This window comes from Heterocephalus glaber, unplaced genomic scaffold (genome assembly GCF_053883595.1).
Source record: "Heterocephalus glaber isolate CG9 unplaced genomic scaffold, H.glaber_assembly_v1.0 deba00001481, whole genome shotgun sequence".
NCBI lineage: Eukaryota > Metazoa > Chordata > Mammalia > Rodentia > Bathyergidae > Heterocephalus > Heterocephalus glaber.
The window spans coordinates 11,919,575-11,945,256 of NW_028258317.1; the positions used below are offsets into that span (position 1 = coordinate 11,919,575).

Genomic DNA, 25,682 nt, shown 5'->3' on the forward strand with positions numbered 1-25,682 from the left:
TATAGCCAGATTTTGATCTTGGACTTCTCTTAGCCTCCAGAACCCTGCATCAGTTAATTTCTAGTTTTTAAAAAATTTATTTATTTATTTTTTGGTGCCGGGGATGGAACTCGGGTCCTTGTGCTTGCACAACAGGCAGTGAAAACACTGAGCTAAATCCCAGGCCCTAATTTCTGTTTATTATAAGTTACCCAATCTATAGTATTCTATTATAGTAGCACAAAAAGAATAAAGACATCTTCTGAAGCCATTCTAGTTTCCTCATGCCCCTGCTTCCTCTAGGCTCTTGGTTTCTCCATTTTCTACCTCTCAGTTGTTTTTCTCCCAGCCTTTTCCTCTTTGACTCTGATTGATCATCCTTTCCTTCTCAGCAACTCTCTGAAGCTTTACCACTCCCATTGAATCCTATACACAGCTTCTTTTTAAATTTATTTTTTATTTTAGTTTCTTGAGACAGGGTCTCCCTATGTAGTTCAGGCTGTCCTTGACTCTGTACAATTAACTCACTGTAGCCTCAGACTCATGGCAAACCTCCTGCCTCATCCTTCTGAGTGCTGAGATTACTGGTGTGTGCCACTATGCCTGGCCGTATGCAGCTTCTTATACCCTACAACCCTAAGAGAAGATCATGTCTCTCACCTTCACTGAGAAAATCGATCCATCTGGAATAATCTTTCTCACTTTTCAGTAGTTTACTACTCATTGCCTCCTCTTTCCTGAGTCTCAGTGTATGTATTTCCTCAATGTCACTTTCTCCTCCCACACCTCTTCCCACACCCACACTTTTGCTACCAGTTATCACCTATCTTTTCTCTCATAAAATCTCTCTCTCAAATATAAAAATAGTTGTTTTTCCCATCCTTGAAAAAAAATCTCCAAAAATCCTCTGCTGTAACCTAGGTTCACCTCTAACTTGGTAGACTCTCACCCAAGTCTCTCAAGAGTTGCCTGCATTCATTATCTCTTCTCACCTCCCATTCACTCCTCTTCCTCCAGTTTGGCTTCTTGCCCCAATTGTGCTACCAAAACATTTGTCACTAAAGTCAATAATTGCTACCTAATTGCCAATTCCAATAATTGTTTCAGTTCTTATCTAACTGAAACTCTTTCCAACACTTGACATTGTTATCACTCTTTTCCTTCTAGAAACTCTGGATTTCCTTGACGTCTAGGACATCAGTCCCTCTGATTCTTGTAGCATCTCACAATTCTCATTTTACACTTCTCTTTCTCTTACAAATTGGAAGTCTCCGGAGTTACCCATTCTTTCTCTCTTTCCCTAGATGAGCTCTTATTCAACTCTGCCCCTCATCCTGCCCCTGGATTGTTGCAATGGCCTTTACACAGGTCTCTTTGCTTCCATTCCTGCTTGCTTCTAGTTTATTCTTATGACATAATCATCCCAATCAAATGAAATAGAAGTCTGTCACTTAAATCATTTAAATAATTCCTTGGTTTTTATAGAAACATATTAAGGCTCTTCACATACAAGGGCTTCCATGGTCTAACATCTGCAGATGAATTCAGCCTCATTGATCAGTCTTCCTTGCCTGACCTCTCTGGTTCAGCAACAATGAACTGCACAGAATTCACACCTTCTACCACTCTAGCCAGGTAGCACTTGTGCCCTAGTCCACACATTTCCCTTGCCTGGTATTCTCACAATTTTCCTCTTATCCTTTACTTCACTGAATCCCACTCATTCTTTAAGGGTCAGCTCAGAAGCCCTCCCTCACCCCCTACCCTGCTACTTACAGAGTCCACATTCTGTAACATCCTGTGCATTTCTCTAATTCATATATGCTGTCTTCTCTGTTTATTTCTGAATTATATTGCAAGTCTGAGATTTCATTCAATGTTCTATCCTTATTGCCTAGTCCAATGCCAGGTTTCTATAAGGTATTTGGGTAAAGTGTTGGATTTGGAGGAATGAAGCAAGAGCTCAAATCCTTTTTCTTACACATATTATTCTTATGATATATAAATATAAGCCAATTTATCTGTTTGAGCCATACTTTCTTAAATATAGTTATTCTATGTACTTTTCAAGAAAAAACTGAAGATTGAATGAGAAAATATATTAATGTTCCCTGTAAATAAAGTATTATGAAAATATTATATTATGTAGTATATGTAGAAAGACATAGATAAGAAACATGAAACAACATTATGGATCCTGTACAAGTGTTAACAGAAGTCCATATTTATTCAAAAATCTGCATGAGGATTTTTATATTGGCATGTGTTATGGTCCCTCCAAAATTCATGTTGAAACTTAATCCCCAATGCAATAGTAATAAGATGTGAGGTCTTTGGGGAAGTCATTAAGTTATGAGAGGTCTACCCTCATGAATAGGATTAGTGCCTTTATAAAAGAGGCTTCAGAGAACTGCCTGGTCCTTTCTGCTTTACTGCCTTTCTATACAAGGCTATCCAGATGACACCACCTATAGGAAATGGGCTCTCTCCAGAACCCAAATCTGCCAGTGCCTTGATCTTGGAATTCCCAGCCTCTAAAATTGGGGGAAATAAATTTTTTTGTTTAAAAATTTCCCCATCTGAAATATTTTGATATAGCAGCATGAACAGACCGAGGCAGTGTGACAGCCTGCAATGTAGAGTGAAAAGACTATCTCTTTGCTTAAAAACCTAGCCAGTATGCCTAGAGGCTCTATAATTGGACTTGTGAAAATAATTAGCTAACATTACCTAACACCTGTGACAATAAGACTAATTTAGCTTCAATGTTAGTAGGACATGTATCTCCAGGAATCTTACAGAATGTACAGCTTTTTTTTTTTTTTAAATTTGTGCCTACTCTGTTCTTCCCAAGTCTTCCACCTGGTATATTTTACATACTCAATTGTGAAAATCAGGCCATGAAGAAAGGACAATTCAGATGAGATTTTACAAATTAACCTGATTTACCATAAGTGCATACACGTTATTTATCTAATTATTTATTTATTGCTGGACCAGAGTAAGAAAAATAGTTACATTCTACAACAATAGCTCCCAATTCAGATAAATATGAATTAGAAATACATGATCAATCATTGGGAGTGATCTATTTTGATGACTCAAATCCTTATAGTAAATTGAAGCTAGAAAACTCCTCACTCCACATTATGCAACAGAACACTTCAAGAAATAACAAGGATTAGGTTAAGAGGAGCATCACCATTTGTCCTTTGTGGAACAGTGGAACATTGCAGATGCTCCCAGAACAGGTGAAGGTCTATGGAATGGAAAGGCAAAACCTTGAATTAGGAGATGGAAATATGGTTCTGCCACCTACTGATTAGGTATTTGGTGGGTGAGTTCCTTATTCTTGGCCTCAATTTCCTCACTTGTCAGATAGTTGGAGTTGTTGTATACACACAGGCACAAACACACACAAAGAAAAGCACATATATGCCTGGCCTATATTCAATAAATAGCAGATATTATTATAATTAAGTTTATTTGAGGAAAAAGCAAAATGCATGGAAATAAGGGAAGGTTGTACAGATATTCTGAGATCCAATAAATGCAGCTCCTGAATTTCAGATTGCAAGTTTAGGTTTTGTGAGACAATGGGAACCTTTGAAAGTTTTTGAGTAGGAGCATGATGCATTTACAGATGTGCTCTTTGACACTTGATCTGGAGACGGTGTATGAAATGAGCTTGAAGAAGGGTATCAGAAGGCATAAGAACTAGATGGGGACAGAGGAGGTGAACCTTCTGGGCCACCATACCACTGCCCCCAGCACAGAGGAGGTGACCCACACGGGTGCCAGCAGCACACTCCCTCCCCCACCCCACATTGAAATGAGAAGACACATAAACAAGTCTCAAAACCAGGCTTCCAGATCACCTAAAGCAACCCCAAAGGGAAATGAGATGAAACAATCTGATACTCAACCACCTGGATTCCCTGAACTGACAACAAAAGATCTGGAAAAAATGAAATTAGAAATAATTTCTCAGCAGAGATTGTGCCCATAGTGCAAGACATGATAAAATTAATAAATCTAGAGAGGACACAGATTAAAAAATAGAGGAGCTGTTTCCAACATAGGAAACAAATGGAATCCATAAAACAGATGCAAACAGATTTCCAGGAGATTAAAAACTCCATTGATTCCATTTTTTCCTTTTCTCATAAACAAAGTCTTTCTAAATGGGGAGGGGTGGAGGGGGTGAAGGGAGGACAGAGAATGGGGAAAAAATAAGAACCAAGATACATCATATAAGTATAAGGTATAAGGTATAAGTACCAAATGAAAAATGAAAATGTATTGTGTACCTAAAATGTGCCAGTGAAAGAATTTAAGGGAAAAAAAGCTCCACTGAAATTTTATGCAGCAGATTGAGCCAATGTGAGGGCAGAATTTCAAATATAGAAGATAAGATGGCAAATAGTGACCAGGAAAAGAAAAATTTCCTTAAAATAGTAAGGGGCCATGAGAAATAAATTCATCAGCTGTTAGATGATGCAAAGAAGAATAACATAAGACTGATTGGAGTCAATGAAGAAACAGGAGAGAGTGTAGATGACAAAAAAAACAGTTCACAGAAGTGATGGCAGAAAACTTCCCAAGCAGGGGAAAAGAACTTGACATACAGATAAGTGAGGCATATAGAACTCCAACTAGCCTTGATCAAAAAAAATCTAAACATAGGCATATAATAGGTAAGATTCCAGAAAGCCAACAGAAGAACAAAATTCTACAAGCAGTTAGAGAAAAGAAATAAATCACATACAAAGAAAAGCCCATCAGAATCACAGCAGACTTCTCAATGCAAACCCTCAAGGCAAGAAGATCTTGGAGTGACATATTTCAAGCCTTAAAGGAAAACAGCCTCTAACCCAGATTGATGTACCCTGAAAAACTATCTTTCAAATTTGATGGAGAAATAAGGTACTTTCATGGCAAAGAGCATCTTAGGAACTTCGTGAATACCAAACCAGCACTCCAAAAAATTTCAAAGAATATCCTAGGAAAAGACAATGAGGATCACAACCCCAGGAAGCACAGCAGAATGAATCCATCAGGCACGACAAGAAATTAAACGCAAAGGGGGAGAATCCAACAAAAAGAAAAAGTCATGACAATGATAAGTCAATATGGCTGGGGATTTAGCTCATTGGTTTCACCGCCTGCTGCACAAGGACAAGGACCTGAGTTCAATCCCCAGTACCAAAAAAACAAAACAAAACAAAACAAAAAAACAAATAAACAAAAAAAGAAATCCCGAGGGTTCCGAGGATTTAGCTCAGTGGTTTCGCTGTCTGCTGCCCAAGTGCAAGGACCTGAATTCGATCCCTGGTACCAAAAAATAAACAATGTCAATATGTATCAGTTATAATCATCAATGTTAATGGTCTCAGTTTACCAATCAAAAGAAACAGACTGGCAGAATGGGTCAAGAAGCAAGATCCAACAATATGCTGCATACAAGAAACACACTTAATTCAAAAAGAAACTCATAGACTAGAAGTTAAAGAATGGAAAACAATACTCCATGTGACAGGAACCCCCAAAAAAGCAGGAGTAGCTATCCTCTTTGCAAATCAAGTGGATTTCAAGCCACTTATTAATAGACAAAGAAGGACACTACATCCTTGTAAAGGGAACAATCCAAGAGGGAGAGATGACAATCATAAACATATATGTACCAAACACTAGTGCACCCAACTATATAAAACAAATACTAATTGACATGGAAAATCAAATAAGCACTACTACAATAGTAGTGGGGGACCTCAATACCCCATTATCACAAATAGATAAACTAGACAAAAAATAAGCAACAAAATACTAGACCTCAATCAAACTCCTGAACAAATAAACTTAACAGATGTTTACAGAGTGTTCCACACCACAAAATGAGAATACACATTCTTTTCATCTGCACACAGGTTGTTCTCCAAAATAGAACACATACTCGCTTATAGAACATCTTTAAGTAAGTGCAAAGGAATTGAAGTTATCCCCTGTATATTATTAGACCATAGTACAATGAAATTGGAGATCAATAGCAAAAGAAACTGCAAGAATTTCATAAACACATGGAAATTAAACAACATACTCCTGAATAACCAACGGGTCACAGAGGAAATTAAAGAAGAAATCAAACAGTTCCTACAATTAAATGACAATGCCAATACAACATATCAGAATCTATGGGACACAATGAAAGCAGTCTTATGAGGGAAATTTATAGCAGTGAATACTCATATTAGGAAAACAGAGTGAGCCCAATTAAACAACCAGATGCTGAACTTCAAGCTTCTAGAAAAAGAAGAGCAGGAAAAACGCAAAGCTCATACAAGGGAGGAAATGATAAAGATCAGAGGAGAAATCAATGCAATGGAGACTAAGAGAATAATACAAAAAATCAATGAAGCCAAGAGTTTGTTCTTTGAAAGAATAAACAAAATTGACAAACCCTTATCAAATCTTATCAGAAAAGGGAAAGAAAAGGCCCAACTCCTTGCAATTAGGAATGAAAAGGATGAAATTACAACGGACCCAGAAGAAATCCAGAGGATCATCAATACCTACTTCAAGAATCTATATGCCAATAAGATGGACAACACAGAAGAAATGGATAGATTCCTAGATACATATGAATTACCAAAGTTGAACGAAGAAGACCTAAAAATTCTAAACAACCCAATGTCAATCAAGGGAATTGAAAATGTAATTAAAAACTTATCAACTAAGAAAAGCCTGGGCCCTGATGGCTTCACTGCTGAATTCTACAAGACATTTAGAGAGGAACTGCTGCCACTACTGTTTAAACTCTTCAATGAAATTGAAAGTTAAGCAATACTCCCGAATTCATTCCTGGAAGCAAGCATCACCTTGATCTCCAAAGCAGAGAAAGACCCAACCAAAAAAAAGAACTATAGGGCAATCTCACTAATGAACATAGATGCAAAAATCTTTAATAAGATACTGGCAAATAGAATGCAGATCATCAAGAAGATCATACACCCTGAACAAGTGGGATTCATCCCAGGAATACAGGGATGGTTCAACATACCCAAATCAATAAATGTAATACACTATATTAATAGAGCCAAGGACAAAAACCATATGATTATTTCCATAGATGCAGAAAAAGCATTTGACAAAATCCAACATGCATTTATGATAAAAACTGTCCAAAAAATTGGAATAGATGATCTCTACCTCAATCTGATAAAAGCCATCCATGAAAAACCAACAGCCAATATCATACTAAATGGTCAAAAACTAAAATCCTTCACACTAAAATCAGGAACAACACAAGGATGTTCACTATCACCGCTCTTGTCTTGGAAACATTAGCCAGAGCAATTAGAAAAGAGAAAGAAATAAAAGGAATAAAGATAGGAAATGAAGAAGTCAAATTGTCATTATTTACAGATGACATGATATTCTATGTAGAAGACCCCAGGAACTCCACCAAAAGTCTTCTAGACTTAATAACCAAATTCAGTCAAGTAGCTGGTGACAAGGTCAACACACAAAAATCAATAGCTTTCTTCTAAACGAACAACAGACTCACTGGGCAAGAAATAGGGCAAACAGTTCCTTTCACAATAGCATTCAAAAAACTGAAATATCTAGGAATCAATCTAACAAAAGAAATCAAAGGCCTCTTTTCTGAAAACTATAGCACCCTGAAAAGAGAGATTGAAGATGATATCAGAAAATGTAAAGACATCCCTTGCTCCTGGGTAGGAAGGATTAATAGAGTGAAAATGGCCATACTTCCAAAACTGCTATATAGATCCAATGCAATCCCAATTCAAATTCCAGTAGCATACTTCACGGACCTTGAGAAAACAATCCAAAATTTCATTTGGAACCAGAAGAGACCTAGAATAGCAAAAGCAATTGTAGGTAACAGGGACATGGCAGGGGTATCAAAACCCCCATCTTGAAACTATACTACAAATCTACTGTGATAAAAACAGCATAGTACTGGCAAAGAAACAGACTTGAGGACCAGTGGAATAGATTAGAAGATGCAGAAACAACTCCAGACACACTCAGCCACCTCATCTTCAGCAAAGGAGCCAAACACCCTCACAGGAGGAATGATAGCCTCTTTAATAAATGGTGCTGGAAAAACTGGATTTCAACTTGCCAAAGATTAAAACTAGACCTATATCTCTCACCATGCACTAAATTGAAATCAAAACAGATTAAAGATCTAAATATTAAAACAGAAACGCTGAACTGGCTGGGACAGAGGTTAGGTAGAACTCTTGAAGACATCGGTGTAGGAAAAGATTTTATGAACAAAACCTCAGTTGCGCGTGAACTAGCACAAACAATCAACAAGTGAGATCTCTTCTTATTAAAAAGCTTCTGCACAGCAAGAGAAACCACCAGCGTTGTGAAGAGACAACCCACAATGTGGGAAAAAATTTTCTCCTGCTTTTCCTCAGACAAAGGTGTACTATCTAGAACCTATAAAGAACTTAAAAAAATCAGACCTCCCAAATTTAAAGACCCAATCCAAAAATGGGCATCTGAAATGAACAGACATTTCTCAGACAAAGAAGTAGAAATAGTAAAGAAACATATGAAAAAACGTTCAACATCACTGGTCATTCAAGAGATGGAAATGAAAACAACGCTGAGATTCCACTTCACTCCAGAAAGAATGGCTGCTATCACGTAATCAACCAATGACAAATGCTGGCGGGGCTGTGGGGAAAGAGGAACCCTGCTCCACTGCTGGTGGGAGTGTAGACTGGTGCAACCACTGTGGAAATCAGTATGGAGATACCTCAAAGAACTAGGATTGGAAGTACCATTTGACCCAGCTATTCCCCTGCTGGGTGTCTTCCCCAAAGAATTAAAAGAATCATACCACAGTGATATATGTGCACCCATGTTCATAGCACCACAATTTGCAATAGCTAAAACTTGGAAGCAGCCCAATTATCCATCAACTGGAAACTGGATAAAAAAAATGTGGGTTTTTAAAAATAAAATGGACCAACTGGACTGCCAATTGAGGAGGGAGAGACTTTGAGGAACCAGGAACAACAGCAATTCAAGCATGGATCAAAGCAGCGAAGAATGTACAAAAAAGATTAGCAGTGTGAATACTGACAAACTTATAAAGGACTTTTCACAGATAGAAAAGAAAATGATAGAAACCAGTGGAAAGAATAACATACTGGAAATTCAGTTGGAAAAGAGTGCCTATTTATTAAAAATAATGCAAACAAAGGAAGCCTTAATTTAAAAAGAATGTGCTGCTCTTCATGATGTGATAAAAGGGCTACAACACACCATTGAATATCAACACAATTTGAGAGGTGAAAATGAACAACTAAAAAGAAATGCCGATATGACAAGAGAAAAGCTGAAGTCTCACAAACAGGAATATAAGAATCATATTGCCAAACTTGTACATGAAATGAAAATCTAAGAGGAAGAACATAAGATAGAAATAAGCAAACTTTATCAAGATATGCAGAAAAAAGTTGAATTAAATGAAGAAAAGCACAAAGATCTAATAAAGAAAAAGGAGATGGAAATCTTAGAGTTAAATGCAAAGTTAATAACTCAAGAAAAAGAAAAGCAAAATGAAATAATCAAACTAAAGCTGGCATTTGATGTCAAACTAGCAAGAGGTCAGACTAAATCAAAACCATATCCAGATGCTATTTCCCCAAAGAGTATCTACGGAAGGAAGCTTCAACATTTTCAAGAAGAAAAAAACAAAGAGATTGCAATTCGTAATACCATTCACAATTTGGAGCAGCACCTTTCTATTGGCAAAGATTATCACCTTAAACGTAGACAGTTTTGAATATAACAGTAAATTAATTCATTATTATTTACTTTTTTTAAAAGCAATTGAAAAATTCGCTTCCATTTTCAACATAAGTATACTGCCTAAATAATAAATGAGACAGCTTAAAAAATGGAGTACTACTCAGCCATAAAAAATGAGAAATTAGAGGCATTTGTAGCTAAATGGATGCACATTGAGGCTATACTCTTAAGTGAAATAAATAGAGCACACATGTAAATACCGAATAATTTCTCTGGTGTGAGAAACTGAAAGTGTAAATAAGGACTAAAAGGTATAATAGATAATGTGAAATAGGAAGAAAAGGTCCAAAGGGGAAGGGGAAGTGGGAGGAGTTGGGGAACAGAAAGAAAGGAATGGAATTAATACGAGAAAATGGAAAAGTGGAACAAAGTCTTTGTAAATAGGGAGGGATGGAGGGGTTGAAGGGAGGGCAGGGGAATGGGAAAAAAATAAGAACCAAGAGAGATTATGTAAAGGTGCAAATTTCCAATCATGAATGTCATTATATTGTATACCTAAAATATACCAATAAAATTAATTTTTAAAAAAAGAACTAGATGGGAAGCTATTGTTTTAGTCCAGTGAGGCCTGATGCAGTCTGACCTCGGGCAGTGTTAAATGGGTTGCAGAAAAAGGATAGAACTGGCTAGGAGGTGCTTTAAAGGCAGCTCCTGTGTTTCACACCTTTGTGACTGGAAGGTATTCTTTATTTTATGACTAGGAAGCATCAACAGGGATATGGGTTTGGGAGGGCCTATAATTGAGTGTTGAACCCAGATATTTTATATGTTGGGAAGATATTGAGGAAGAAAGATCCAAGAGGTATTTGAGTACAGTAAGTGTCTAGTACCCTGACTATAATCAACATTTTGGTATATTTCATTGGGCTATTGGTTTCTATTTCAGAAGATTCTGATTTTTAAAACTGCAACCAGGAGAAATGCAAGATTCACCAACAAAAATACTCTTTATATCTATTCAACCTGGACAAAATGCATCTCTTCTATTAAATGACTCCTTAGGAATTCCTGACCCACTGCTGGGCTCCCTAAGTTAATTACATTTATTTGCTGCTAGGGAGATGTTTGAATCCAGGCAAGATCCCATGCAAACTCTTCTATCCTTGTCTTACTAGAGTACCCGTGTTCTACTCCTCACCTGACCTAGCTGAAAACATGAGTAAATCTGGCTCCCATCCAACTGAGTTGAACAGTCTGTTCCTTCATTCTCCTTATCAAAGAACTCACCCTGGCCATAGATGTTTAGCCTCCCCAGGGAAAGCCAGGCTGAGACCTACTGTCATATCTATCTTATCTATGTTGTACTATTCTGTTCCTCTTCAAACTCTCCTTCTGTTGTCCTGAGAGATACTGAGGTACAGCTTAATGATCTGTAATCCCCAAGTCCCCAGTGTGCCTCTGAGAAAGACTGGATTCACATTAGCAATTTTCCAGTTTTTGACAATAGTACCTTTTGCAGTTTCCTGCCTCTGTTGACCATTTCACATTTCACATCCATCCAAGCCCTACACAGGGGTGTCCTAGTGTTCTTGCTGACTCTATCAGCACTTGAGGATCTATTTTTGAGAGAGAGAGAGAGAGAGAGAGAGAGAGAGAGTTAGAGACATACATATAGAAAGACAGAGAGACAGACAGAGTCTACATTGAACTGAACAATCCTGGGACCCCCTCAAGATGAAAGATGCATAGAGTTTATTTTAAAATGAGATTAGAATCCAGTGGGAGAGACTGAAATGTGTACAAGTGCAAAAAGTGAGGCTGGGTAATGGTGGACATGAGGAGAACGGATAGGAAGCTAAGCATGAGTTAAATTTGCAACCTAGCAGCTATAAGACCTAAACTTTATATTGAAGATGTACTTTTAAAACCCCTTTCTCTACAAAACAGCTGATGGTAGAACCCAGGATAACTCTGCAGTCAGGCAGAGGTCCTATTTCATTGCTCTCTTTATGCCTATAAAGCATGGTGTATTCCTTTTGGCTGGAAGAGTGTCTAAGGGAACTGGTTAAAGGGGCCACTTTGTTTAAGTAGAAACACACCAAACAAACACATTTTTAAAAGTTGTTAAACTAATAACCTTAATGGCTTACAAAGAAATCAAGGGAGCACACTGCTTAAGTAATTATGTTTTTGGTATAAATCTAGAATTCAAGGGCCGGGATTTAGCTCAGTGGTTCCGAAGCCTGCCTTGCAAGTGCAAGGTCCCAAGTTCAATCCCCGGTACCAAAAAAAAAAAAAAAAAAAAAAAAAAATCTAGAATTCAAGTAAGTATTCTGTTAATTAGTTAATTCATTAATTTTGTTTTGTACTTTGTTTTCAGACTGTTGGAGTAATGCAGCCTCTAATGGAAGACACATTTTACGTAGCATCCCTTGTGTGTAGAATGCACACAAATTCTTCATGCATGCAGTTTACATTTCCTAATGTGATCCTCATACCAGCCCTATAAACTGGGCAGGTTTTAACTAAAAAAATCTAGTCTTGCTCAAGTTTATCCCTAACCAGTGGATAATTTCTTGGTTGTCAAGGACAATCTTGTGTCTTCAGGGGCCAGAAAAAACAAACAAACAAACAAACACAGAATAACTTGGGACAGACTCATAACCTAGCAGCTAGTTTGTCCTTGAAAGGTTTTTTTGATTTCTGAACCCTTTGTATCCAACATTTGAATAAATTAGGTCAGCCTGGAATACACTTCTGTAAAAGAACATCTCTGATGCTAGAGATACTACTAGAACCCTAAGGTGCTAAGGAGAAGTTTCAGCATAATCCAAAATTCAGAAATATCTGGATTCATGCAAAAGAATGAAGACTCAAATCTACAGGTCTAGGGCTAGCAAAGAATGAGGCCAGAGGCCAGATCAGAGGATCCATGGCTATGAGACTCATAGCTATGAATCCAACACTGGTTGGATTAGTTAACCAGTGTTGGATTTGTGTCTGTGAGTCTGATATGTGCTCTTCCTTTGAAGAGGATCTTCAATCTCAGTTCTGTGTTTGGATTCTGTGGCCCATCTTACTGTACTGACCCTAAAGGATCTGGGGAATTTAAAGAAGTTTTAAGAAGTTATAACATCTCTGTATCCTCTAATGAGTCACCTATCTTTATCAATGCCCATGACCTTAGTTAAACCACAGCTGAATCTTTTACTGAAATTTGAGGTTCAGTAATGGAGTGACTATCCCCAGCAGTCCTGGTATTATATTCTAGGGGTGGCAAATCAGATCAGGTAGAAATTTCTTTTTGAGAAGAGTTTTCTTTTTCTGAGGAAAGGGTAGGGAAATGAGATATCCAATTAATCAAATTTGAGGACCCTAATTTAACACTTGTGTTGGGGTCACTGGTTCTTAAAACCATGGAATGAGATCAAGCAAGAAACTGGAACATGATGCCTATGAAGGACTAATCATGGTGCACTGATAGTATTAGATATTATTATGCCCTAGAATTCAGAAAAAGATAAATTCTGTCTTGACTCAGTTTCTTGTTTTTTGTGTATTTACAAAGATACACATTTAAGAAGAAAGAAGTAAAAGAAAAAACAGTTTGTACTTTATTGCTAGCTAGGTTTGAGACCCAGTCCAGTGCAGAAGACTTTGGCAGACTGAACTGGGGCATTTGTCCTCAAGCTTTAGAACTCACAAACTTTAGAAGAGAAATAATTCAATGTACATGTTAGCATAGGGGAAATGTAAGAATAGAAAAAAGTGACTCAGTATATACCAAGCTGGGTTAAACTGGGCAGCAACCTTGGGATCCCTTCCACTACTTAAAAGAAGTTCATTTTATCAGTCTTTTTTAAATGTTTCATAACTTTTGTGTCCTGGGTGGAGGGAATACTTTGCCTACTTCAAGGTCTTGAAGATTTTTTGCCTGTTTTCTTCTGGGAGTTTAATAGTTATCATTTTTATATTTTCTCCCATAATCTATTTCAAATTGATTTTTGTGTGTGATATGAGATAAGATTTTTTATTATAGATATTCAGTCATTCCTACACCACTGGTGAAAGACTATCCTTTCCTGACTAAATTAGCCTTGTTGAAAAGTAGTTGAGTATATATGTATATGAACTCTCTATTGTGTTCCATTGAACTGTTTGTCTTCACTAATACTATTATTCTATCTAGATCACTATAGTTTTGCAGAATGTTTGAAGTCAGGTAACTTCTCCAACTTTGTACTCCTTTTTCAAAATTTAGTTAAATATTCTAGACCATTTGCAATTCCATATACATTTTAGAGTCAGTGTGTCAATTTCTATTAAAAGTGTTGAAATTTTGATAGGGACAACATTGATCTATAGATCAATTTAAAGAGAACTGATATCTTAACAATAATGAAACTTACAGTTCATGAACATATGCACATTTCTCAATTTGTTTAGGTGTTCTTAATTTATTTTTTTTAATTTATTTTTTCTTAAGTTCTTTTATTGGTACATTTTAGGTATACAATTGGCTTACATTTATCATTGGGTGCTTGTACCTGTACATGATGTATCTTAGTTCTTATTTTTCCCCATCACCTGTGCGCCCTTCACCCCCTCCACCCTTCCCTGTTTACATAGATTTCATTTCCATGTTTTTTTCTTTTCTCATAGTTTTTCCTTTCTGTCCTTTCCTTTCCCTTTCCCCTCCCTTCACCCCTTCATCTTTGGACCTTTTTTCCTATTTCAAATTATCAATTATTCATTTTAATCATTTTGACCCTTGTTTACACTACCAGTTTCTCACACTAAAGAAACTATTCGGTATTTACACGTGTGTGTCCTATTTATTTCACTTGAGAATATGGCCTCTATATGCATCCATTTAGCTATAAATGACTCTAATTTCTCATTCTTTATGCCTGAGTAGTACTCCATTTTATAAAAAAAACCCACATCTTCTTTATCCAGTCTTCAGTTGATGGGCACTTGGGCTGCTTCCAAGCTTTAGCTATTACAAACTGTGCTGCTATGAACATGGGTGCACATATATCGTTGTGGTATGATTCTTTTAATTCTTTTGGGAAGATACCCAGCAGGAGAATAGCTGGGTCAAAAGGGACCTCTACTCCTAGTTCTTTGAGGTATCCCCATACTGATTTCCACAGTGGCTGCACCAGTCTGCATTCCCTCCAACAATGGAGAAGGGTTCGTTACTCCCCACACCCCCACCAGCATTTGTTATTGGTTGATTTCTTGATAGCAGCCATTCTTTCTGGGGTGAGGTGGAATCTTAGTGTTGTTTTCATCTGCATCTCTCAAATGACGAGTGATGTTGAACATTTTTGCATATATTTGTTTGCTGCTTTTACTTCTTTGTCTGAGAAATGTCTGTTTATTTTGGATGCCCAGTTTTGAATTGGGTCTTTGAATTTGGGAGGTCTGATTTTTTTCAATTCTTTTTATATTCTAGATAGTAGTCTTTCGTCTGAGGTACAGCTGGTAACACTTTTTTCCCATATTGTAGGTTGTCTGTTAGCTCTGTAGGTGGTTTCTTTTGCAGTGCAGAAGCTTTTTAAAACGATGAGATCCCAGTTGTTGATTCTTTGTGCTAGTTCCCGTGCTATTGAGGTTTTGTTCATGAAGTCTTTTCCTATGCCAATGTCTTCAAGAGTTCTACCTAACTTACCTTCCAGCAAGTTTAGTGTTTCTGTTTTAATATTTAGATCTGTAATCCACTTCGATCTTAATTTAATACATGGTGATAGGTATGGGTCTAGTTTTAATCTTTGGCAGGTTGAAATCCAGTTTTTCCAACTAGGTGTTCTTAATTTATCAGAGCAACATTTTATAATTTTCAGTCTACAGGTCTTACAGACATGTATTAAATGTATTCCTAAGTGTTCCATTTTAAATGTTATTATAATTGTTATTATTTCTTTGACTTTATTTTCTAATTTTTCATTGCCAATATATAAAAATAATTGCTTGTATATATTGACCTTACAACCCATGGCCTTGCTAAGTTTATTTAGTAGTTTAGAAGCTTTTTAAAATCACTTCCTTAGGATTTGCTAGGTAATTATGTTTCATTTCAGATTGTGTGTGGGTGTGTGTGTGTGTGTGTGTGTGTTTGGTCTTTTGTTTATTTAGTTTTTATATTGCTGGGAATTGAACCTAGGACTGTGTGCATGTTACGCAAGCATTTTACCACTGAGCTATACTCCCAGCCTGCCCATATTGATATTTTTTTTTGGTATTGGGGATGGAACTCAGGACCTTGCGCTTGCGAGGCAGGCGCAGTGCCGCTGAGCTAAATCCCCGGCCCCTTCTATTTGACTTTTTAAAGCAATGATTCTATCTGCTTGAAAAGTAGTCCAATTCTTGTTCTAGGAACAGACCAATAGAACTATTATTTCCTCATCTTTGATAAATCCATGAAAGATATCCTTCATGGATGAGTATATGTTAATTATACTGTAAATCTTTAACCAGTAGTGATGGGGAATTTTGATAGATTTCCACGATTGAAAATATGAGAGGTTGATAGATGTTTCCTGATATTCCTGCTTTTAAAAAAAGAAGCAGATAGACTAGTAGAATAAAGGCTGAACAACTAATCCAGTGTAAATGATTCAAAGGAACTGTGAGTTGGGCCAGTCACCTAACCTGGAGGAGGACCGGCTTCTTTAAGCACATGTGTCTAGACTGTGACAGAATGTGCTAAGACATCCCACTCAGTGGATTCATTTCTGTGGGCAAATGTTGTCATCAAATCTCTAAGGACTCTTCAGTGCCAAGCAGGACATTGTAAATCTTATGGGCATTAATATGACTTTCTTCCCAACTCCTTTAGATGACTATTTGGAAGAATAACTTGGAAATTGAATGATTGTATAAGAAATATGTCTGTGAAAGAAATTTGGATTTGGGGATCAAAATGCTGAATGGAAATCAAAATGGTGAGCACTTAGCCTAAAATAAATGTGCCATGGCATTTTGGAACTAGTAAAAGCTGTGAATTTAGGTTTCAAATAACTCATTTTTCTCTAGACCCACTTTCTACTCTCTCCAACATGTTCTGTGTGCTGGGAGGCTGGAAGGCTTTGCTGTCTTATTTCTTGTTGGGTTTAGTCAATGGAAGTTACTGGCAAGTAATCAAGAGTGGGAAGTGAGATTAGGGTATTTATTCTCCCAAGTCCTTCTCTGCTGAGTTGCATTTTGAACAGGCTGCTCCTGGTTGATGGCCCTCTTCAATGACTCTCTCTCCAAGCTATGGTAACTGCTGGCCCTTCTTTCCCATCATGCCCAAGGATGGTAAAAGGTTTTTGTTATTTCCAACCATGGAATGCTTTATCATCCCTCAAAAGTTTCCTATATCTCTGTTCTTGCTTTAAAATAGTCTCTTCATTCAACTTTCTTTAATCATCTCTTTTAGAGATGTTGTCTGGACTTTGACCATTGGATGAATCTATCCACTTAATAGCTTTACAAATTTGAGCATGTTATTTGATCTCCCAAGCCTCAAGTTTTTCATTTATAAAGTGAAAAATGAAAATGAAAATATCCCTTGTAAGAACAGAGATAATAAATGTATATAACACATAATGGCTACCCAATAACTAGTAGTTATCATTATTATTAGGAACCACTATCATATATATAAAGACTGACAAGATTATGATGTCCCAAGTGCCTATCCTGGAAAATTGTAGAACTATTTATCCAGAAGTATAAGACTAAGGAGAAGAAGCTAAGGAAACAAAATATAAAAACAGCAAAGTAGGACATATATATTAATGTGTGTGAAATAGAATAGTTTTGACATTTTAATATGAGAAGAAAGCTATAGCTTTAGGGATCTACAGACTTGATGGTGGGGGATATATATATCTCCATGCAGGTATTCACCTTGTTAGAAAGGAGCTGGCTTTCAGAAGAGGAAGAATAGTGTTATGTATCACAACACAAATATTTGAATGAAATGCATTGATCTGTGTGAGGCAAGTCTTCAGAAAGGTAAAAGTATAAAAGAAAAAAAGGTATTGAAATTCACAGGCATATCCTTCAGATCATCCAGCCAGTTGGAAGAAATAGATTCTTGACCCAGGTTGCAAGTCTGGTGAGGATGCAAGGCATATAGGTGTTTGGATCTTGATTGTCTCCGACTTGCTTTTAGATCACTGCTTGAGGCCCAGCACTGACCTGGATGGCCACCCTTTTCTTTTCCATGTCCCACGCTCTTCTAGGATCTTACAACTGATTTTGGTGGGAAACCTCTTTTAGTTGACTTCTGGCTCCCCTCTTCTCGGGACACAACATGTCTGCCTGAATGGATTGAAGTAAAATTCCCCGTCTGTAATGGAATTTCTCCCCTAGAGACTCTCAGGCCCTGTCACTGTCAGACTCATCATGCAAAACCCCTCTTCTTTTGAAGTAAATCACCTCCAAGAAATCTCCAGCAATTAACTTCCCTCCTGGAATTTACTTTGTAAATTGAAAGTAGGGTACCCCTACTTTCAAAGTTATTCAACATGCCACATATATGAGTTCTTTTCCCAAGAAAATCCTCAACTCCCACATAATTTTAAAGGGTTAGAAACAAGATGGTATCAGACCTAAGCAAATCTTAGATCCCACCCAGCTTCTGAAAAATCCTTATTTGTCCTACAATTATTTTTCCCACCAGGTATAATATAAGGTAACCTTTTTCTGTGTTTAATTATATTCAAGGGGAGAGATTACCTGAGAGAAAGACTTTGCATTAGCCAGGGTGGAGAAGAAATTCAGAGAAAAGATAAAGCTACTCTGAAATTCTAAAATGGTGGATATCATATGAAGGTTGTGGAAGGTCACAAGGTTAAATACTTTACCTATGAAATTGTACTTAATCTTGGTGAAAAAGAAGCAAAAGTGATATCTAAATATACGGGACCCTATGAGTTTACAGGGAGTTCTATGGGAATTTAGTTCTTGAAAAGACATGACCAAAGAATTAATAAAAAGAATGATAATACTTATGCAAATGACATCAGAAAAGCAAAAGCTCCTGATAAACTATGATTTGTAGACAATGCTCAGGACATCATCAAAAGACAGGCAATTCTGTTTGGAACATGCCAAAGAGTAAAAAAGGCAGAAGTAAATGCTTTGAGTAAATGCTTTCAAAGTGATACAAAAACTCTTGCCATTCCATTTTCTCTGTCAAGGAGAATGACCTTATGAATGGAAAGGATAGAACAAATGGAAGAAAAAAAGAGAATAGAAGTCCAAACTGGCAAAGAAACTGCAAGTAACCACAAAGTTTCATGTCTCTTAGCCCTGGAACATTATGTTCTAGGAAATTACAAGGCCTTGCAAATGTGATTACTGTAACACTGTCATTTACCTGGGAAGAGCTGTGAAAACAGATGACATGTCAGAAGACTGGAATCAGCTAGGAATAGTCAAGATTTTCTAAATGGGGAAAGGGAGGGTCTATAGAAGGATTGTAAAACTAAAAAGTTTATGGACAGTAACTAAAAAGTAACAGTAACTAAAAAGAGTGAAGGGTAGCCTTGTCCTCCTTGGGTATCAGATGGTGAAAGTTCAAATCAAATTTCAATAATTCTAGAAGAGTCTAGCTGAGTAAAAGTTTTGTGCTCCAGGTCAATGAATGGATTCATATATCTATACTGAACAACAGGGAGGTCTATATACTCTCTTCTCTGGCTACTTAAACTTTTAGATTCCTGAAATGAACTCAACAATTGGCTATGTCTTACCACAGAGTACAATGAAAATAATAACTGCTTTCATCTTAGCTCTGTATTTTGGTTGATACAGGTAGAAGTTGGCAAACTATAGCTCGTGGGCCAGATCTGCTAATTGGTAGTCTGTGTAATGCAAGTTTTATTGGAGCACAGCCACACTCATTCTTTAACACATCATCTCTGGCTGCTTCCTATAAACAAAGTACAGTATTGCAATAGAGATTTCATGACATGTAAAATCTAAAATGTTTACTATCTGGCCTTTCACAGAAAAAAATATCAATTTTCTGATATAGATATACATCATATTAGTCATCTTAGTGGCCTTACTACACTGTTGAATAATACTAGATCTGTTAATATTGGTCAATAAAAATCCAAAGTCTATATCCTATGAATATATGTTTCTTGAATCCTAGATTGAAACAATTGATTTATGAAACCAAAGAGTAGGATATAAACTTTATATTTGATAGAATTTAGCATATTGTTCTATAACTTTTTGTTCAGTGTACAGGTAATGCCTTCCAGCATTGGGTCCAATATGTACTTTTGATGTTGGCCAATGTGAGTTCTTAGGGTAGGGTAGCATTCAGAGACCTGAGCCCAAATGGAAACTCAGATGGTCAGAGGTAGATCTCACTTAAGAACAAGTTCAGGATGAAGCCCCAGGAGGAATTAAAACTCAAGGTTAAAGAAGTCATCCCCATCATCATTGTGCTGGACAAAGACAAAATCTAAGGCAGGAGAAAGAACAAGAGATTAGGGAGTGAATGAATACAGAGACAGACTGGAGGTGAGAGCAATATGAAAAGAAGGCAAGAGAGTCCTGTGAAATGGACAAGGGTATCTGGAGCTCCCTTCTGGATACCTCCTACTGAAATGTGAGATAAACTAGCTGGAGATATAAGGAGTAGGTTGGGTGACTAGGAACAAGTGCAGTCATGTATACCATTTAAGGCTTTACTTAGGACTGTCCTTGGTAATATTTGATGAGACTGGGATAACATCAAGTTCACTTTTTAAAAATTGTGGTGGGAAATACATAAAATTTACCACTTTGATAATTTTTCAATGTACAATTCAGTAGCATAATGAATCTTCACATTGTTATGTAACAGACCTCCCAGAACTTTTTGTCTTACAAAATTGAAATGCTACACACATTAAACAACAATTTTCCAAGTCCCCCCATAATTTTACTTTTAAAACAAAAAATTACTAAAGCATTCAAACAGAAACACTAACAGGTATTTAAGAAAAAGCACTTTCAAAAACAAAACAAGAATAGATGCAATTTGGTCGATTTTTGTTGCTTGCTAAATAGTATCATCTTTTCAATTTATGTCTTTGAAGAGCAAAATTTAACTCTTTCTTCCATTTTACTGCTTAGCATTGAAAAATTAAAGCCAAGACCCAGAATTTTGGCTCTTGATAGAAGGATTCCAGTTAGTGTTCTTCACAGCTGTGACTGGTATCTGAAAGAAACTCAGGAGAATTTATCTCTTCTATGGGAGCATGACCCAGAGCTTGCTTTTAAATAATCAATTCCTATTGTTGCCTCACTTCTTGCACCTAAAGAAATTCCCTGAGGTTTTAGAATTTCTCCTCCTCAGATTCTGTTTTTCTTATTTCTACATAGTTTGGCCAAAGTCCAAGAGGAGATCGCTACTGCATGTATTCTACATTTTTTCAGCACAAAATTTTATAATTTTCTTTGTCCTGATGAGAAAGAGATTTCCAGTCCTTACAAATTACCTGAAATCCTTAAATTTACTGACTAAACAATTCTTCATACATGCAATTCTAGGATAAATTCTAGTGGGTGGCTTTTAGAAAGATATAGATTGGTATATGAAAGCACCAGGAGTAATTAATCTGTATACAATCCAACTTTCTTCTTTATGGAAATATCCTTGTTCTTCCCAAAGATATATAATTGTTAAAACAAATTCAAAAGTTAGAGTAAAAATAAATGTTTTCCTGCAATTGCACCCAAAAGAGATAGTGCTTTATGTATTAAAAAATAAAATAACAAAAACTATCAAGGATTTTCACATATCAGTTCAAAAGAATGTCTCTCTAACAGGTCAGTCATCTGGTACAGATGTGACATTCATGCTGGAGTTGTGTGGCTAAAGACCAAGATCCCAGGACATGGGACTTAATATATGTCTCTTCCATTTACCAGAGGTGTACACTTGAGCAAAGTATCTTACTTCTCTGAGCTTCAGTTTCCATCCTAATGTAGAGACAATACTCTTCCATGTTGGAATAATTACAAATGTGTGGGTTGATGCAGCACAGAACATCTGGAATACCTCCTCTATGCCTAGGATACAGAGAGTGTTCAGTAATTGACAATATCATCATTATAACTGCATTAATTTTTTTAAAAATTTGGTTTTGGTAAAATACAAAAAACATAAAATATACCATTTTAACCATTTTAAATGTGTAATTTAGTGATATTAAGAACATTCATCCTGTCTCAAAAAGGGAAGGGGGATTATAGCTCAGTGTAAAGGCCCTAAATTCAATTCTCAGTACTGAAAAAAAAATTCACATTGCTGTCTTAGTCTGTTTGGCTGCAATAACAAAATACACTAGTCTGAAACATGTATTAGTTATAGAAATTTATTTCTCATAGTTCTGGAGGCTGAGAAGTTCAGGATCAAAACACCATAGGTTGTGTGTGTGGCAAGGGCTTGCTCTCTGCTTCATATATGGCCCCTCTTGCTTGTCCTTTCATAGTGGAAGAGTGGAATGTGAAACGGGTGACCAGCTCCCGGGATCCTCTTGTTTAGAGTCACAAATTTCATTCATGAGAGCTCTGCTGTCATGACTTAACCATCTTCTAAAGTCCTCATCTTTTAGTACTATCACATTGCTGGTTAAGTTTCAACATAAGAATTTCCTTTGGAAACTTTTTCAACTGTGGCAGCAACCAGAGCACTCCATCCCTCACAATATTAGTTGTGATATATGGCTTCTGTGCATTATTTTGAAAAAGAAAACATGATTTACTCCCTCTCCAGTGTGAACTGTTGTCAGAATAGATTCCTTCCTTATTTCTCAAAATCTTTTGAAATTTGGTCATATTTGTATGTGTCTAGATTTTGAAAACCCTTCATGTGACACATTCAAGCCAACAGACTGATTCTAGCATTATTTGATGTTCAAAGCTGTAGAGGTGGGTGCTAAACAGACCTGCACAGCTACTCCAGGGTGAAATTAATTCTAACACCCTCACTGACACTTTGCAATGTCTTCCACAGTGATGTTTCACTGCCTGGCCAGCCTCTGCTAATGGAGGTTTATAAAGGCCTTCACGATTCCTATGGTAACCCAGGAGAAAGGCTGTTGTCATGGGGACTAGCCAAGCCTATATAAACCTTCATCAGACAGATGAGAACGATGCGAAAATGAATCCTTTGCTAGTTCACCTCCAGAAATTGCTAATAATTAGCTGTTTTTAGAAAAGAATTCATCATTTCTTTCAGGTGGAAACTCATTCACATCCTCAGCTTGACACAAGGATTAGTCAAAAGCTTGCTTGATGATCTTGGAATCAATTAGAGAATGAAATGGCTAGTGATTGAGCCACTCCCAAATTTCTTCAGCGTTACTAACCACAGAATATTTATCACAAGCATGTGAGCTTTGAATTGTTTTCAAAGAATAATGTTTTTCTCTGAAATGAATGAACAATGCACTTCCATATTGCTTTACACTTGGATCTGAGAGTTTGACCTCCTTGAAGGGAGGGTCTATTTTATTGACTGTCATATTCCCAGCATCTATTATACTGTTTGGCAATATTAAGGGTTCTATAAATGAATGAATCAAAATACACCCTCATGTTGACATGGCAGAGATAGCAGGTTTTGGTGCTCAAGTGTGTAATATATAGAAGCTACCTCTAAGAACAGTACTATCTTTTATTAAAAAACAACTTGTTGGGCCAGGGATTTAGCTCAGTGGTTTGGCTGCCTGCTGCGCAAGCACAAGGACCCAAGTTTGATCCCCGGTACCAAAAAAAGAAAAAAAGAAAAAACAACTTGTGAATGCCTATCAGATTCATTCATTCAATGATGGCACAGTTCTTGGTTTTAGTTCATTTGAAAACTATTGATGGAGGTACTCTTTTGGGAGATCACACTGAGCAAGACAAGGCCCCTATTTTCCCGGAGTTCCTGATCCATAGGAAGACATAGACATTTAGACTTGTCAAAGTAAAATGGATCAGTGTTAGAGCAGAAGTACAGAGTATTTAATTATGACCGGGGTTCAGGGAGAGAAGGTAATTCTGAGTTGGGTCTTAACAGATGAGCAGGACTTCCACAGGTAGATAAGGTGAGTGGGAGCTGGTTGTTTGTGAAAAGAATGAGGAGAAGAGGCATTTAAGGCAGGTGGTAACGCAGCGATGGAAGAATGTTTAAGTATTCTCAGGTGGCTGAAGTATAGGTTTTCTAAGGCTGAAGTAGAAAGCTGATTTGTAGCCAGATTAGGATGAATCTAGCATGGTATCCTTAACCAAATTCTCCTCCTGGCATTCAGAACCTGGGCCCTGTGTGGGTCCAGGAATCAGGGCTGGGAGTGGGACTGTTCCCTGGTATGGGGTGTATGTTTTACAGATGTCCTTTGGGTGCAGGCACTTAGCAGGTGGAATGGAGTGGGGCCATGTGGAAGGAAGGCATTATTTTTTTTTTTTTTGATACTGGGGATCAAACTCAGGACCTTGCGCTTGAGAGGCAGGCGAAGGCGTTGTTTCAAGCTGCTCTTAGGTACTTTTGACATGCTCTCAGGACTTTTGAGCCCTTTCTTACTTTTTAGAACCACAAGATGCTCCTGGCTTATCTTGTGCTTTCATTGCCCTAGTCCTGGAACCCTCTATCTTTCCAAAGGAATCTGGAGAGCGGCATTTTAGAAAGCAAGATATAGACATTAGATACCATCATTGCTATGTGTGTATCATAGGTTCTAAGCCCTCTTGGTGAGAAAAGCTAGGAAATTATCCAGGTACATATCCATACACTCATATTGGCCTAAATCTATTTATATAAAAGCCATGAGTTCAAATTGATAAGTCCAATTTCAATCCAACACATTTTCATAGTTGAAACTTTTTTCTCTGAAAACAAAAGCAAGAAAAAAGCCAAACAAAAACAAAAAAAACCCCTCAATATATTTACATTCAATTGCCCTGTGTACAACTACTACTAGTCCATATGGTGTCCTTAACTGAGATAAGGAGGTGTGCCCCTTCTGAGTAAATGCTACCTGTGCCTGGGTGCATAGCTTTGTGAATGAGAAGCTGGGTTCCAGACCCTACTCCCCTCTCAGCCTTGTGCAGTGAACAACATACATAACCTACAGTTGCCCTGTGAACAATTTCAGAGTCTGTGCTCTTGACAGTTAACTCTTAATTCTTCTTTAGAGAGAATTAAAGTTAATGTGGGACACTGATAGAAATGGCCCAAAGATAAAGGAATTTGGGCCCAATAAACCATTTCTTTATTTTTTCTTAATGAAAGTCTTGTGTGTGCTTTTTCTAAAGCTAGTTATATTTTTAGAAATAAAAAGCTCAAGGAAAATTTGGATTTGCTATCCTGTTCTGCTATGCCCTGGTGTTACTGCAGCTGGAACATGGTGTGCCTTTGGGTTCAGAAAGTTTAGAAAAGATAAAGTTAAGGGAAAACCTCTGAAGGATAAAACATCATGGTTCAGAAGATGTGACATATAAAGGGAAAGAGCTCTAAATATATCAGTCCAATAACATATAAAAGGAAGTTGAGGGGACTCTGACTGGCATATAAATAATTTCAAGGGGATTATGCAATTTCTTAATTTCCTCATTTCCTAATTATTTGAAAGTACTCAAATAAGGAGTAAGAAATTCTTATGGTTCAATTTGAATGTCATTGCATTCATAAAACTTTCTCTAATGTCTACTATTGTATTCCCATAGCTCCAGCCCCAAATCATGGCAGAAATTTGGGTGGCAGGTGTCAGAAACCTGAGTCAGAGGGGGAGAAAGGAAAAGCTAGTCCAGAATTATTTTGAGGGCATAGGGCATAGTGGTCAGAGTAATAACTAGTATCTATCAGGCACTTACTGTGGGTTGAGCATTGTCCTACATGCTTTCCATATGTTTGCTCATTT

General features: G+C 37.1%; 1 protein-coding gene and 1 pseudogene across 3 annotated transcripts in view; both read left to right on the forward strand.

Moving 5' to 3' along the window:
• LOC147825818 (coiled-coil domain-containing protein 152 pseudogene) lies at nucleotides 1-24,903 on the forward strand (annotated as a pseudogene).
• LOC147825817 (uncharacterized) overlaps nucleotides 1-25,682 on the forward strand; it is a 227,622-nt gene that overhangs the window by 127,137 nt on the left and 74,803 nt on the right. The window lies entirely within an intron of this gene.